We start from the raw sequence: 12,595 nt of genomic DNA on the forward strand, positions 1-12,595 counted from the left end.
AGAAGGTGGAGACGGGCATGCTAGTCGAGAGAGTAGTTCAACTGATGAACCAAGGTGTCACCGGCATGGATCTGTTGGAGGTGTTCCTCAGTCGGCGCATTCAACCACTCCAAGCTCGTGACCACTCTATGTGGATGTACTCCGGGGCTGGCGACACCGCTCGGGTTCAGCCGGAGGAGGTGGCGGCCAAAACAGTGGCCCAGTGGCTGAGGGGCATCACCGGGAACAAGGACAACCCCAGGGGCGCCAGGAGAGTCAACCCTTTCTGTGACAGCAACCAGCCAGACAAGGTTTGGCCACGACAACTGATTGATTTTGGATGTGTTTTCTGACCGTTTATTGATCCGACTGATTTCCACTCGGCTCCTTGTTTTGCAGATTTACACAGAGATGTACTCAATGCCCAATGGAGAACAAGCTCTGGAGCAGGACCATGAGGGCGAGGACAGCGCGGAGGAGAGCGGCGAGTGGGAGCCACCAGCCGACGATGATGAAGATGAGAGCGATGAGTCGGACGATGAGGAGGTAGCCGGCTCACCACCTCGTTCCGAACGTCGATCCAAGCAGCACCATGATCCCGCGGGCAGGCGCGGCAAGGCTGTGGCCTCGAGCGCTCCATCTCAAAAGCGCGCTCGGTCTTCGACTCCAGAATTGGCTGAGAAGGTCACCAAGCAGCCTAAGATCAATCCTTCAAAGGCTCGGAAGACCTTGCCTAGAATCAAGATGGACGTCCCTGTCGCTTCTGGGTAAATGTTCTTCCCGTATTTTCTTGTTCCGACCGATTTTCTTGTACAGACCGAGTGAATGATGAACCTTTACAGATATGGATATCGACAAGACCCCAGACGACGAGGAAACCGACGACGCAGCTACCTCCAAAGCCAGTAAGTCTGCCCAACTCGAATTTATTTGGACGACTGGATTGTTTGTCAGCTATCTCTTTGACTTTCTCTGTTTGTTGCAGCTCCACGGGACGTTGTTGTGCTCCCGGATGATGAAGAAGAAGTACCGCTGAGGGGAAGGAGGAGGAGGGACAAGGAACTGAGCGGGAAAGCGCCTGAGGCCCAGGTTCCTCAGTCGACTGTGATGCCTGGGACGGCAGTCGAGCAATCGACAGATCCTTCTCATACCAACGTCACTCTCGCTATCCCGCTGTCGACTGATTGTCCATCAGGATCAGCTGCTCAGACTTCTGCTGCACCAATACAGCTCCACGCATCAGACCCAGCGGCTGCTCCGATGGCTCTGCCGTCATCGCTTTTCACTGCGTATCAAACCCCGGACGACCCACCGGCTGCCGCCAAGGAAGCTCTTCTTCAGTTGAACCTTGTGATGGGGCAAATGAAAGTGGTGCATGAGGCCAGTCAGGTGGCCTTCAACGCCGGAGCTGCTCTGCAGACCAATGTCCAGGTTAGTTGATTTCCAATTGATCATATTTCTCGTCCGATCACCCACTGGGGTGTGACTGTCTTGAAGTTGCACAAGTCAATTTGAGTCGTCTTGGATTGAATCTTTGAACTAGTGGGGGCACTCTTAGTGCACCCAGTGGGTGTAGTCCCCGAGACCATAGTTGACTGCGGGCAGTCGACTGTGGTCTGAGAATCTGAATTTTGTCACTCGGTCTGGACGGACCAGGTCGAATGAAACCAGAACCAGTGGGGGCACGCAAAGTGCACCCACTGGGTGTAGTCCCCGAGACCGTGGTTGACTGCGGGCAGTCGACTATGGTCTGAGAACTGCTTTTTTTTAACTCGCGCTGGGCAGACCATGTCGAGTGTTTATTCAAACCAGTGGGGGCACGCTAAGTGCACCCACTGGGTGTAGTCCCCGAGACTGCCGTTGAATGTTTGATTCGGTGGTAGTCTTAGAGTAGTTGTCACTGTGATGTCTTTTTATCTCAGTCGACTGATATGGCTTATACTGCAGAAATCTTGTGATCTTGGGGCTCAGCTTTCTACAATGAACAAGCAGCTAATCAGCCTCAACCTTGATATGGAATTGGCCAAGAAGAATCTCAAGACTGCTCGTGATGAAGTAGCTGCCATGGGAGGTAACCAATCGTCAACTGTCTATCTCACTGCTGGCACTTTTCCTTTCCATTTTTTGAACCGAGTGACTCCCCTCGAGCAGATGTATGTAGTGAAAACCGTCAACTCCAAGCCCGTCTGAAGAATGTTATTTCTTTAGAGAAAATGAAGCAGGCTTTAGAGAAGAAGGATCTGGATCTTGCTGCTGCACAGAAGGAAGCGCGAGAGAAAACTGCGCTTGCTGACAAGAAGCTTGCTTCAGTCGGCAAGTTAGAAGAAGAGAACTCCAAACTGAAGACTGCTGTTTCTGACGCCAATCGGGAGGTCAAGTGACTGAAGAAAGACAAGGACAAGCTAACTGACGAGCTTGGGAGCCTCAAGGCCAAGAAGGGCGAGTTGGAGTCTTATCTGGGCCAGCTTGCTGCGAAGCTGGTCCTAAAACTTGAAGGTACTGGTGATTGACTGACTTATTACGGTCGACTGTCAGGCCTGATTATACCGTCGACTCATCATTTACTCAACTGTGCAGAGCTTTGTCAAGACTTTGAAGCGGAAACTGGGCGGGTCGAGACGGGTCTCGATCCCATAAATTTTCCAGTCAAGGATGATGTTGCGATGAACGTGCTGCGGCTGGAATCTCGTATGGACAATGCGGTTGCTTATCTTGCCCGCCTGAAGGCAGCAATGACTCGGGTTGACGCTGAACTCTGGCCTCGGGTGGAACTGTCTCAAGACCTCGAGTCTCTGATGGCTCGACTGAAGCAAATACCTGACCGAGTGCAAGAATGGAAGAAGTCATCTGGTCGGTGTGGCACTGATGTCGCGTTGTCCCTGGTCCGAGTGCACTGCAAAGACGTCAAAGAAGACAAGCTGGCGGAGCTCAAGGTTGCTAACACAAAGAGGCACACTTTCCAGTCCTTCATGGACACTTTCCTTGACGCCGCCACTCGCATTGCAGACAGCATAGACCTTGACAGTTTCTGCGAGCCAACCAGTCCTTCTCCTGATGCGTGACCGAGAAACATTATGCTCCACCTTTATTTGCCTCGGAATGCCGAGTGATTGTGTAATTGTTAAACTTCTTCGGTCTTGATGCTCGAGTACTTTTGATCCGTCGTCCGGAACTTTAGGATTTATCTGAACTTGGTTTATCTCTGAATATGCTTGTGTTTGCCTTCGAGTGGAATTTGCTCTTCACTCGGAATTATCTTTGTACTTGAGATGCAGCTATGTACTTATGGCGCAGCTCCGAGGAGAAGGTTGCAGTCGACCTGCACCTCGCCGTCCTTGCGGATAGGGATGGAGCGTACGTTGTACTTGTGGCGTAGCACTGAGGAGAAGGTTGTAGTCGACCTGCACCTCGCCGTCCTTGCAGATAAAGATGGAGCGTACATTGTACTTGTGGCGCAGCTCTGAGGAGAAGGTTGTAGTCGACCTGCACCTCGCCGTCCTTGCGGATAAGGATGGAGTGTACATTGTACTTGTGGCGCAGCTCCCAGGAGAAGGTTGTAGTCGACCTCGCCGTCCTTGCAGATAAAGATGGAGCGTACATTGTACTTGTGGCGCAGCTCCGAGGAGAAGGTTGCAGTCGACCTACACCTCGTCGTCCTTGCGGATAGGGATGAGTTTCAAACTTAGGCGAGTACTGGACTGCAGCTAAGCCCCCGAGTGAGAGGCTTGCTCACCACTCGGCAGGATTTTTTTAAACTTAGGCGAGTACTGGACTGCAGCTAAGCCCCCGAGTGAGAGGCTTGCTCACCACTCGGTAGGATTTTTCAAACTTAGGCGAGTACTTGACTGCAGCTAAGCCCCCGAGTGGGAGGGTTGCTCACCACTCGGTAGGATTTTTTAAACTTAGGCGAGTACTGGACTGCAGCTAAGCCCCCGAGTGGGAGGGTTGCTCACCACTCGGTAGGATTTTTCAAACTTAGGCGAGTACTGGACTGCAGCTAAGCCCCCGAGTGGGAGGGTTGCTCACCACTCGGTAGGATTTTTCAAACTTAGGCGAGTACTGGACTGCAGCTAAGCCCCCGAGTGGGAGGGTTGCTCACCACTCGGTAGGATTTTTCAAACTTAGGCGAGTACTGGACTGCAGCTAAGCCCCCGAGTGGGAGGGTTGCTCACCACTCGGTAGGATTTTCAAACTTAGGCGAGTACTGGACTGCAGCTAAGCCCCCGAGTGAGAGGCTTGCTCACCACTCGGTAGGATTTTCAAACTTAGGCGAGTACTGGACTGCAGCTAAGCCCCCGAGTGAGAGGCTTGCTCACCACTCGGTAGGATTTTCAAACTTAGGCGAGTACTGGACTGCAGCTAAGCCCCCGAGTGAGAGGCTTGCTCACCACTCGGTAGGATTTTCAAACTTAGGCGAGTACTGGACTGCAGCTAAGCCCCCGAGTGAGAGGCTTGCTCACCATTCGGTAGGATTTTTCAAACTTAGGCGAGTACTGGACTGCAGCTAAGCCCCCGAGTGAGAGGCTTGCTCACCACTCGGTAGGATTTTTATAAACTTAGGCGAAACGGATTCGCGGCTAAGCCCCCGAGTGAGAGGCTTGCTCACCACTCGGTAGGATTTTATAAACTTAGGCGAAATGGATTCGCGGCTAAGCCACCCACTCGGGGATTTCGGACACAAATATAAGCAACGACAATCTTTTTAGAAGACTGTAAAGCTCTTGTCTTTAATAAACAAACTAAAAAGGTATTTCTTATTACATCTCAATGGAGTGAGTACTTAAGTATAAAAGGGGCGGAGTAGCTCCGCATTCCAAGCGTGTGGCTCGTCTTTCTTGTGTTTGACATTGTAGAGGTGGTACGCTCCATTGTGGAGCACTCTGGTGACAATGAAGGGACCTTCCCAGGTAGGGGCGAGCTTGTGTGGTTTCTGCTGATCCACTCGAAGAACCAAGTCTCCTTGAAATGCTCGACCTCTCACGTTTCTGGCGTGGAATCGACGCAAGTCTTGCTGATAAATGGTTGACCGGATTAAGGCCATCTCTCTTTCCTCTTCTAGGAGATCAACTGCGTCTTGCCGGGCCTGTTCTGCTTCATCTTCAGAGAAAAATTCGACTCGGGGTGCATTGTGAGGCAAGTCACTCGGTAGAACAGCTTCAGCTCCATAGACCAAGAAGAATGGAGTTCGGCCAGTCGACCGATTGGGAGTTGCCCTCAATCCCCAAAGAACTGATGGAAGTTCATCAACCCAGGCGCCTGTTGCATGCTTGAGATCACGCATCAATCGGGGTTTCAGTCCTTTGAGAATCAAGCCATTTGCTCTTTCCGCTTGTCCATTCGACTGGGGGTGGGCGACTGAAGCATAGTCGACTCAAGTGCCTTGGGAAGCATAGAAGGCTCTGAACTCATCAAAATCGAAGTTCGACCCGTTGTCAGTGCTGATGCTGTGTGGAACACCATATCTGGACGTTAACTCTCTGATGAAACTGACAGCAGTACTGGCTTCAAGGCTTTTTATACGCTTGGCTTCAATCCATTTGGTGAACGTGTCGACTGCTACGAGCACGTGAGTGAAGCCGCTCCTACCAGTCCTCAGAGGTCCAACCATATCCAAACCCCAAACAGCAAAGGGCCAGACGAGTGGAATGGTCTTCAGGGCTGATGCAGGCTTGTGAGACATGTTGGAGTAAAACTGGCAACCTTCACACTTGTCGACTATTTATTTTGCCATCTCATTTGCTCGTGGCCAGTAAAATCCTGCTCGGTATGCTTTGGCCACAATAGTCCGAGAGGACGCATGGTGACCACAGGTCCCCGAGTGGATGTCGTTGAGGATCACTCGACCTTCTTCTGGTGTTATGCATTTCTGGCAGACTCGAGTCCCACTCTCTCTGAACAACTGTCCTCTTATCACAGTAAAGGCTTTGGATCGATGGACGATCTGTCCAGCCTCTTCTTCATCCTCTGGGAGTTCCTTCCTGAGAATGTATGAAATATACGGCACTGTCCAGTCGGGAGTGATGACCAAAACCTCCATGATCAAGTCGACCACGGCTGGGACTTCGACTTCAGTCGAATCTGCAACACTCTTAAGCTGCGGGGGCTCTTCAGTGAAAGGATCTTCTTGAACTGAAGGTGTATGAATGTGTTCCAAAAACACGTTGCTGGGAATGGCCTCCCTCTTGGAACCTATCTTTGCCAAATCATCAGCTGCTTGATTTTTCAGTCGGGGTATATGATGGAGCTCTAACCCCTCAAACTTCTTTTCTAACTTTCTCACTGCATTACAGTAACCAGTCATAGCTGGGCTTCTAACGTCCCACTCCTTCATCACTTGATTAACCACCAAATCTGAGTCGCCGTAGACCATGAGGCGACGGACGCCGAGTGTAATGGCCATACGCAACCCATACAGGAGTGCTTCATATTCAGCTTCGTTGTTGGAGGAATCAAAGTGAATGTGGAAGACATATCTGAGCATGTCTCCTCGGGGGGATACCAATACCACCCCAGCACCGGAACCATTCAGCATCTTGGATCCGTCAAAGAACATGGTCCAATGTTCCGAGTGAACTTGAGTCGGAAATTGCTGTTCGATCCACTCGGCGAGGAAATCTGCTATTGCTTGGGACTTGAGAGCTTTCTTTGCCTCAAACTTGATATCCAAGGGAAGGAGTTCAATCGCCCACTTTGCCACTCGACCAGTTGCATCTCTGTTGTTTAAAATCTCTGATAATGGAGCGTCGCTGACGACTGTAATGGAGTGATCAGAGAAATAGTGCGCAACCTTCTTCGTGGTCATGTAAATCTCATAAACAAGCTTCTGATAATGTGGATATCTTTGCTTTGATGGAGTCAGAACTTCAGAAACATAATATACTGGGCGCTGAACTTTATAGGCTTTTCCTTCTTCTTCCCGCTCGACCGTGAGTACTGTACTGACAACTTGTCCAGTGGCTGCAATGTAAAGCAGTAAAGGCTCTTTGCTGATTGGGGCAGCGAGCACCGGCTGGGTGGAAAGCAGGGCTTTGAGCTCTACAAACGTTGTATCAGCTTCAGGAGTCCACTCGAACTTATCAGACTTCTTCATCAGTCGGTAAAGAGGTAATGCCTTTTCACCGAGGCGAGAAATGAATCGACTCAAGGCGGCCAAACAACCAGTAAGCTTCTGGACATCGTGCACACGCACAGGGCGTTTCATCCGGATTATAGCACCAACTTTCTCTGGGTTAGCGTCGATCCCTCGTTCGGAAACGAGGAAACCGAGTAATTTTCTGCCAGGAACTCCGAACGTGCACTTTGATGGATTAAGCTTGATATCGTACCTTCTGAGGTTAGCAAAAGTTTCAGCAAGGTCAGCCAGCAGGTCAGAACCCTTAAGTGACTTGACTACAATGTCATCCATGTATGCTTCCACATTCCGACTTATTTGAGTGAGCAAATACTTCTGAATCATCCTCATGAACGTGGCTCCGGCGTTCTTGAGGCCGAATGGCATGGTGACATAACAGAAGCACCCGAATGGAGTGATGAAAGCTGTTTTTATCTCATCGGGTCCATACAGTCGGATCTGATGATACCCGGAATAGGCGTCCAAAAAGGACAAGCGCTCACACCCCGTAGTCGAATCGACTATTTGGTCGATGCGGGGGAGAGGAAAATGATCTTTCAGGCAGGCCCGATTGATATGCTTGAAGTCAATGCACATGCGAAGTGAGTCGTCCTTCTTGGGGACCATGACAACATTGGCGAGCCACTCGGAGTGGTAAATCTCTCGGATGAACTCAGCTACCAGGAGCCGAGCCACTTCTTCACCAATTGCTTTTCTCTTCTGTACGGCGGACCGTCGAAGATGTTCTTTGACTAGTTTCACTTTTGGGTCTACACGCAAACGGTGCTCAGCCAGCCCCCTGGGAACACCCGGCATGTCAGAAGGTTTCCATGCAAAGATGTCCCAGTTCTCACGGAGGAACTGGATGAGCGCTTCTTCCTATTTGCTGTCGAGTGTTGTTGAGATGTGAGTTGGAGCAGCATTGGGATCGGTCGGGTGAATATGAATCGGCTTCGTTTCACCAGACGACTGAAATGCAGAGTCTGTGGTAGGCTTCTTGGCTCGCAGCAAATCACTCGGATCTACATTTTTTTGATACTCTTGCAATTCTACTACTACCATTTGTGCATCGGCGATCTTTGAGCCCTTCTGGAAGCACTCTTCTGCCTTCTGCCAATTGCCAGTGATAGTGATCACTCCTCTGGGACCAGGCATCTTCAATTTGAGGTACACGTAACATGGTCGAGCCATAAAACGTGCATAAGCAGGCCTACCCAGAATAGCATGATAAGCACTCTGGAAATCCACGACTTCAAATGTCAGCTTTTCCTTGCGGTAATTCTTAGAATCACCGAAAACCACATCGAGGGCGATCTGGCCAAGTGATTCAGCCTTCTTGCCAGGTATAACCCCATGGAAACTCATATTGCTTTCACTAAGTTTGGACATCGGAATGCCCATCCCTTTCAAGGTTTCAGCATAAAGGATATTCAGGCCACTGCCACCATCCATCAGCACCTTAGTCAGCCGAGTGGCTTCGACAACTGGGTCGACCACCAACGCTTGCCTCCCAGGGATGGCTATGCGCGCTGGGTGATCAGACTGGTCGAATGTAATGGCAGTCTGAGACCACTTCAAATAACTGGGCGTCGCCGGAGCGAGCATGTTCACTTCTCTGTTAATGACTTTCAGTCGACTTTTGCTCTCAACATCAGCAAAAATCATCAGAGTGGAATTGACGTTGGGGAAACCATCATCATCTTCTTCCTTATCCTCACCCTTGTCCGACTCCTTTTCCTTCTCCTTGGGTTGTTTCTCTCGGAAATGCTGAATTAGGAGCCGACACTGTCGAGTGGTGTGTTTGGGGTAAATGAAATTACCCTCTTCATCTTTTTTGGTGTGAATGTGGCATGGTAAATCCAACACATCATTTCCATCTTGAACTTTCACTTTCTTGGGGTTCCACGGCCCTTTGGGCTTCCCCTTGAACTTCCCTTGAGTCACGGCTAAGGCTTCACCAGGAGCAGCTGGCTCGGCTTTGCGCTTCTGCTTCCGACTGGAATTCCCTCCTTCGGTTTCTTGGGCGACTGTTTTGTGCTTGCCACTCCGGAGTCGATCCTCCTCTTAACCATTAGCATACTTGGTGGCAATCTCCATCATCCGACTTAGAGACATATCTCCGGTTCGACCGAACTTCAGGTTCAATTCTCGATACTTGACACCTTCCTTGAAGGCACAAACTGCTTGGTGATCTGACACATTCTCCACTGTGTGATTTAACGTGATCCATCTTTGGATATAATCTCTCAAGGTTTCATTCGGTTTCTGCACACAGGACTGCAACTCCGTTAACCCTGCCGTCCGTTTGCATGTACCTTCGAAGGTCCTAACAAACACTCGGGCGAGTTCCTCCCAACTATATATGCTGCCAGGTGCTAACTGATTCAACCACGCTCTGGCCGAGCCCTCCAACATCAGAGGAAGGTGCTTCATGGCCACTTCATCATTGCCGCCACCAATCTGAACAGCCACTCGGTAGTCCTCAAGCCAAGTGTCAGGCTTGGACTCACCAGTGAACTTGCTGACTCCAGTCGCCAACCTGAAGTTGGGAGGAATCACTGCAGCTCTAATGGCTCTGCTGAAACACTCTGGACCTGAGACATGCACTCTGCTGCCAGTCGAATAATCTCTGTCATGACCTTCTCTGTGAGCTCTGTTCCTGTCAACCAGACCCTGAACGAGAATAGATCTCGCATCAAAGCCCGGCTCTCGGGGGTCGACTGGAATCCTTCGCCCACCACTGTGAGGGCGCCTGTCATCGTGTTGCCGAGGCACGTATGACCCACTCCTCGGGGGAGGCGTGGGCACTCGACGACGATCATCGTGGTCGAGTCGGTGATCATACTGCTCACGGTTTCTGTACTGTTCTCGCCGATCTCCACGTCCCTCACGCCTCGGAGGCGATCTTGGACTGTGGGCCGATTGAACTGTGTCTGCCACCACAGATCTGCTATGAATCCTATTCCGCGACTGAGACACTACTGTGTTCTGCTCTCCCGCTGCCCGGAGTAAAGCCCGGATCTGCATCAAACCTCTACCAGCTTCTGACTGGGAAGGCTGAATCGACTCTGCTATTCGGGCTGCAGCTGTGAGATTCTGAATCGGAGTTCGGTATACCTGAGTTGGGGGCGGAAAAAGCTGTCGTCGACTGGACTCAGGAATCCGCTGCCGAGCACGCTCGTCGAGTGCGTGCTGGAGATTCTCCAGTCGAGTGCGCTCAGCCAAGTTAGCCAGGCGCGCCTCCTCCAAGGCCCGGGCCTCGGGGGTTTCTCCAACGATAGGAGTGTGAAGTGCATCCATGTTACGGCGGCGAAGCTCTTCCCTCTGCTGCGAAGAGAGGGGCTCGGGGCGGTACTCCTCGTGGACGCGCGATGGATCGCCGCCGCCATCGCCACCATCATCACGGGGGAAGCCAGGAGGACTGCGCGGTCCGTTGACCATCAGGACTTCCGCCGCGGGGTCACTGCTGTCGCACTCGGATGCGGTCTTGACGGAGCCAGTCGACAGGTCGAACATGCCGTAGAGAGTTTCGTCGGGCTCGATTGCCACGGCTTGTGGGGTGGCCGACTGGCGAGCCACCACCTGCCTCACCCACCGCTGGAGCCGCGACCGACTGGAACGCTTGCGCCGGCGAGCAGCAGGGAGCGAGGACGCCACAGGAGCCGACCGATACTGAGTCGACGACTGCCGAAGAAGGACGCCGCGGACGCATGCGCGAAAGTGCGTTGCCCCGAGCGCCTCGACGTCGAGTGGAGCCTCTTGGAACCAAGCGGAGTCGTCGGCGACAAACACGAGCGCGCCGAGACGGATCTCGCGGCCCTCGGCCAATCCCCCGCCAGAAACCATGATGATCGGAATCGGAAAAATTGCAACTTCTCCAACAAGTCGCTAAGACACCTGCCCCACGGTGGGCACCAACTGTCGTGGTACTAAGACTGACAGTAGAATAGGGGGTAAGTATGAAGAGGCAAGATCCTAGCTATGGCGAAGTTGTACACACGAGTTTTACGAGTTCAGGCCCTTCTCGGAAGAAGTAACAGCCCTACGTCTCAGAGCCCGGAGGCGGTCGACTGGATTATGTATGTGTGTGTTTACAGGGGTGCGAACCCTTGTGCCAGTGGAGGGGGCGGCTTATATAGAGTGCGCCAGGACCCCAACCAGCCCACGTTACACAAGGTTCAATGTACATAAAGAGAGGGCGTTACAGGTAACGTCCGTAATAAAGTGCTATAAATGATCATTAAGTATATGAGTTAACGCCCGACCGTTGCTGCGCGGAGTGGCTTTAGGTCTTCTGCACGTCGAGTGGTTTAGTGGTCGAGTGACCTAAATAAGGAGGGGTCTCCGAGTGAATGGTAGGTCGAGTGGATTGCACTCGACACCTTTGTTGAGCTCCCTCTATTTACTCTTGAACTTCTTTGCTTCTCGGACAAGGACCTTAGGTAGGACGTATAGGTCAGGCCTATTACCCTACCCCAAGTCTATGTCCTCATGAGTCGGTTCAGCCGACATGAATTTAAGATGGTCCCCTGCAGCATACGTGTATTCCTGTCAGCCGATGGTCGTCAGTATTGCACCAGGATGTTGTTTCTCAGCTCATATTCTTGTCAGCTTTCCCTGCTAGGAAGGCAATGTGCTTAACCCATATTGTACAAATGTTGCATTATTTCCCAGAAACCATCTCAAAACAGATTTATATGACGACATCAGACTGCATATATCATCATCATCATCATTCAAATATCATACATCAGTTCCATACATATCATGAACAACCACACTTTAAGTGCTCTGCATGTCTACAAAGGTACCATCCACAAATTGACCTGCCAACTACAATAATACTAGCAAAATAGATTGGCTTGCAGCTAGCACCAAATGTCAGTTCTCATGCAGTTCTTAACAACCCCATCGCCTATTGACACTTCATTGCAGTATATATATTCAGCGTCGTCGCCTTCTCAGGTCCAAGTGTCTCTTCCTACAAGCAATTCAAGCGAAGACATGACATCATGTAATAGGATAAATAAGTGTGAAGCAAATCATACAACAAGCACGACATACCAAATATTATTGTGCCTCCGCAAAAGGTCGTGAGCCTCCTCGGTTTTGAGCAATATCCTCAGATTTCAAGCGAGCTTCTCGTCCCCTCCCCCTATTGGCCTTGTATTCCTTTGATGTCCAATAACGACATAGTCCAGGCCATGCAACTTCCTTGCACCATGGTATCCTACTCTGGAGGTATTGCTCATATTCAAGTTCTCTTGCACATGCCATTGAGTCATCAAGCTTCTCTCCTCGATTCTCGTAGTAAAGCTTCACAGCATCCACATGAAGTTGGTACAACATGTCTTTCACCTTTTTCCTTGCATAGGTGTCAATAATCCGGTTAGCCACTTGCTCAATTTGGATTCGGGCACTCTCGTGTTCCTCGTCACCCACATACAGCTCAAACAAGTTCTACATGTTCAGAAATTTCCAGATCAGATTTTTACAATAATACCA

The sequence above is a fragment of the Aegilops tauschii genome, chromosome 3 (assembly GCF_002575655.3).
Source record: "Aegilops tauschii subsp. strangulata cultivar AL8/78 chromosome 3, Aet v6.0, whole genome shotgun sequence".
In the NCBI taxonomy this organism is placed as follows: domain Eukaryota; kingdom Viridiplantae; phylum Streptophyta; class Magnoliopsida; order Poales; family Poaceae; genus Aegilops; species Aegilops tauschii.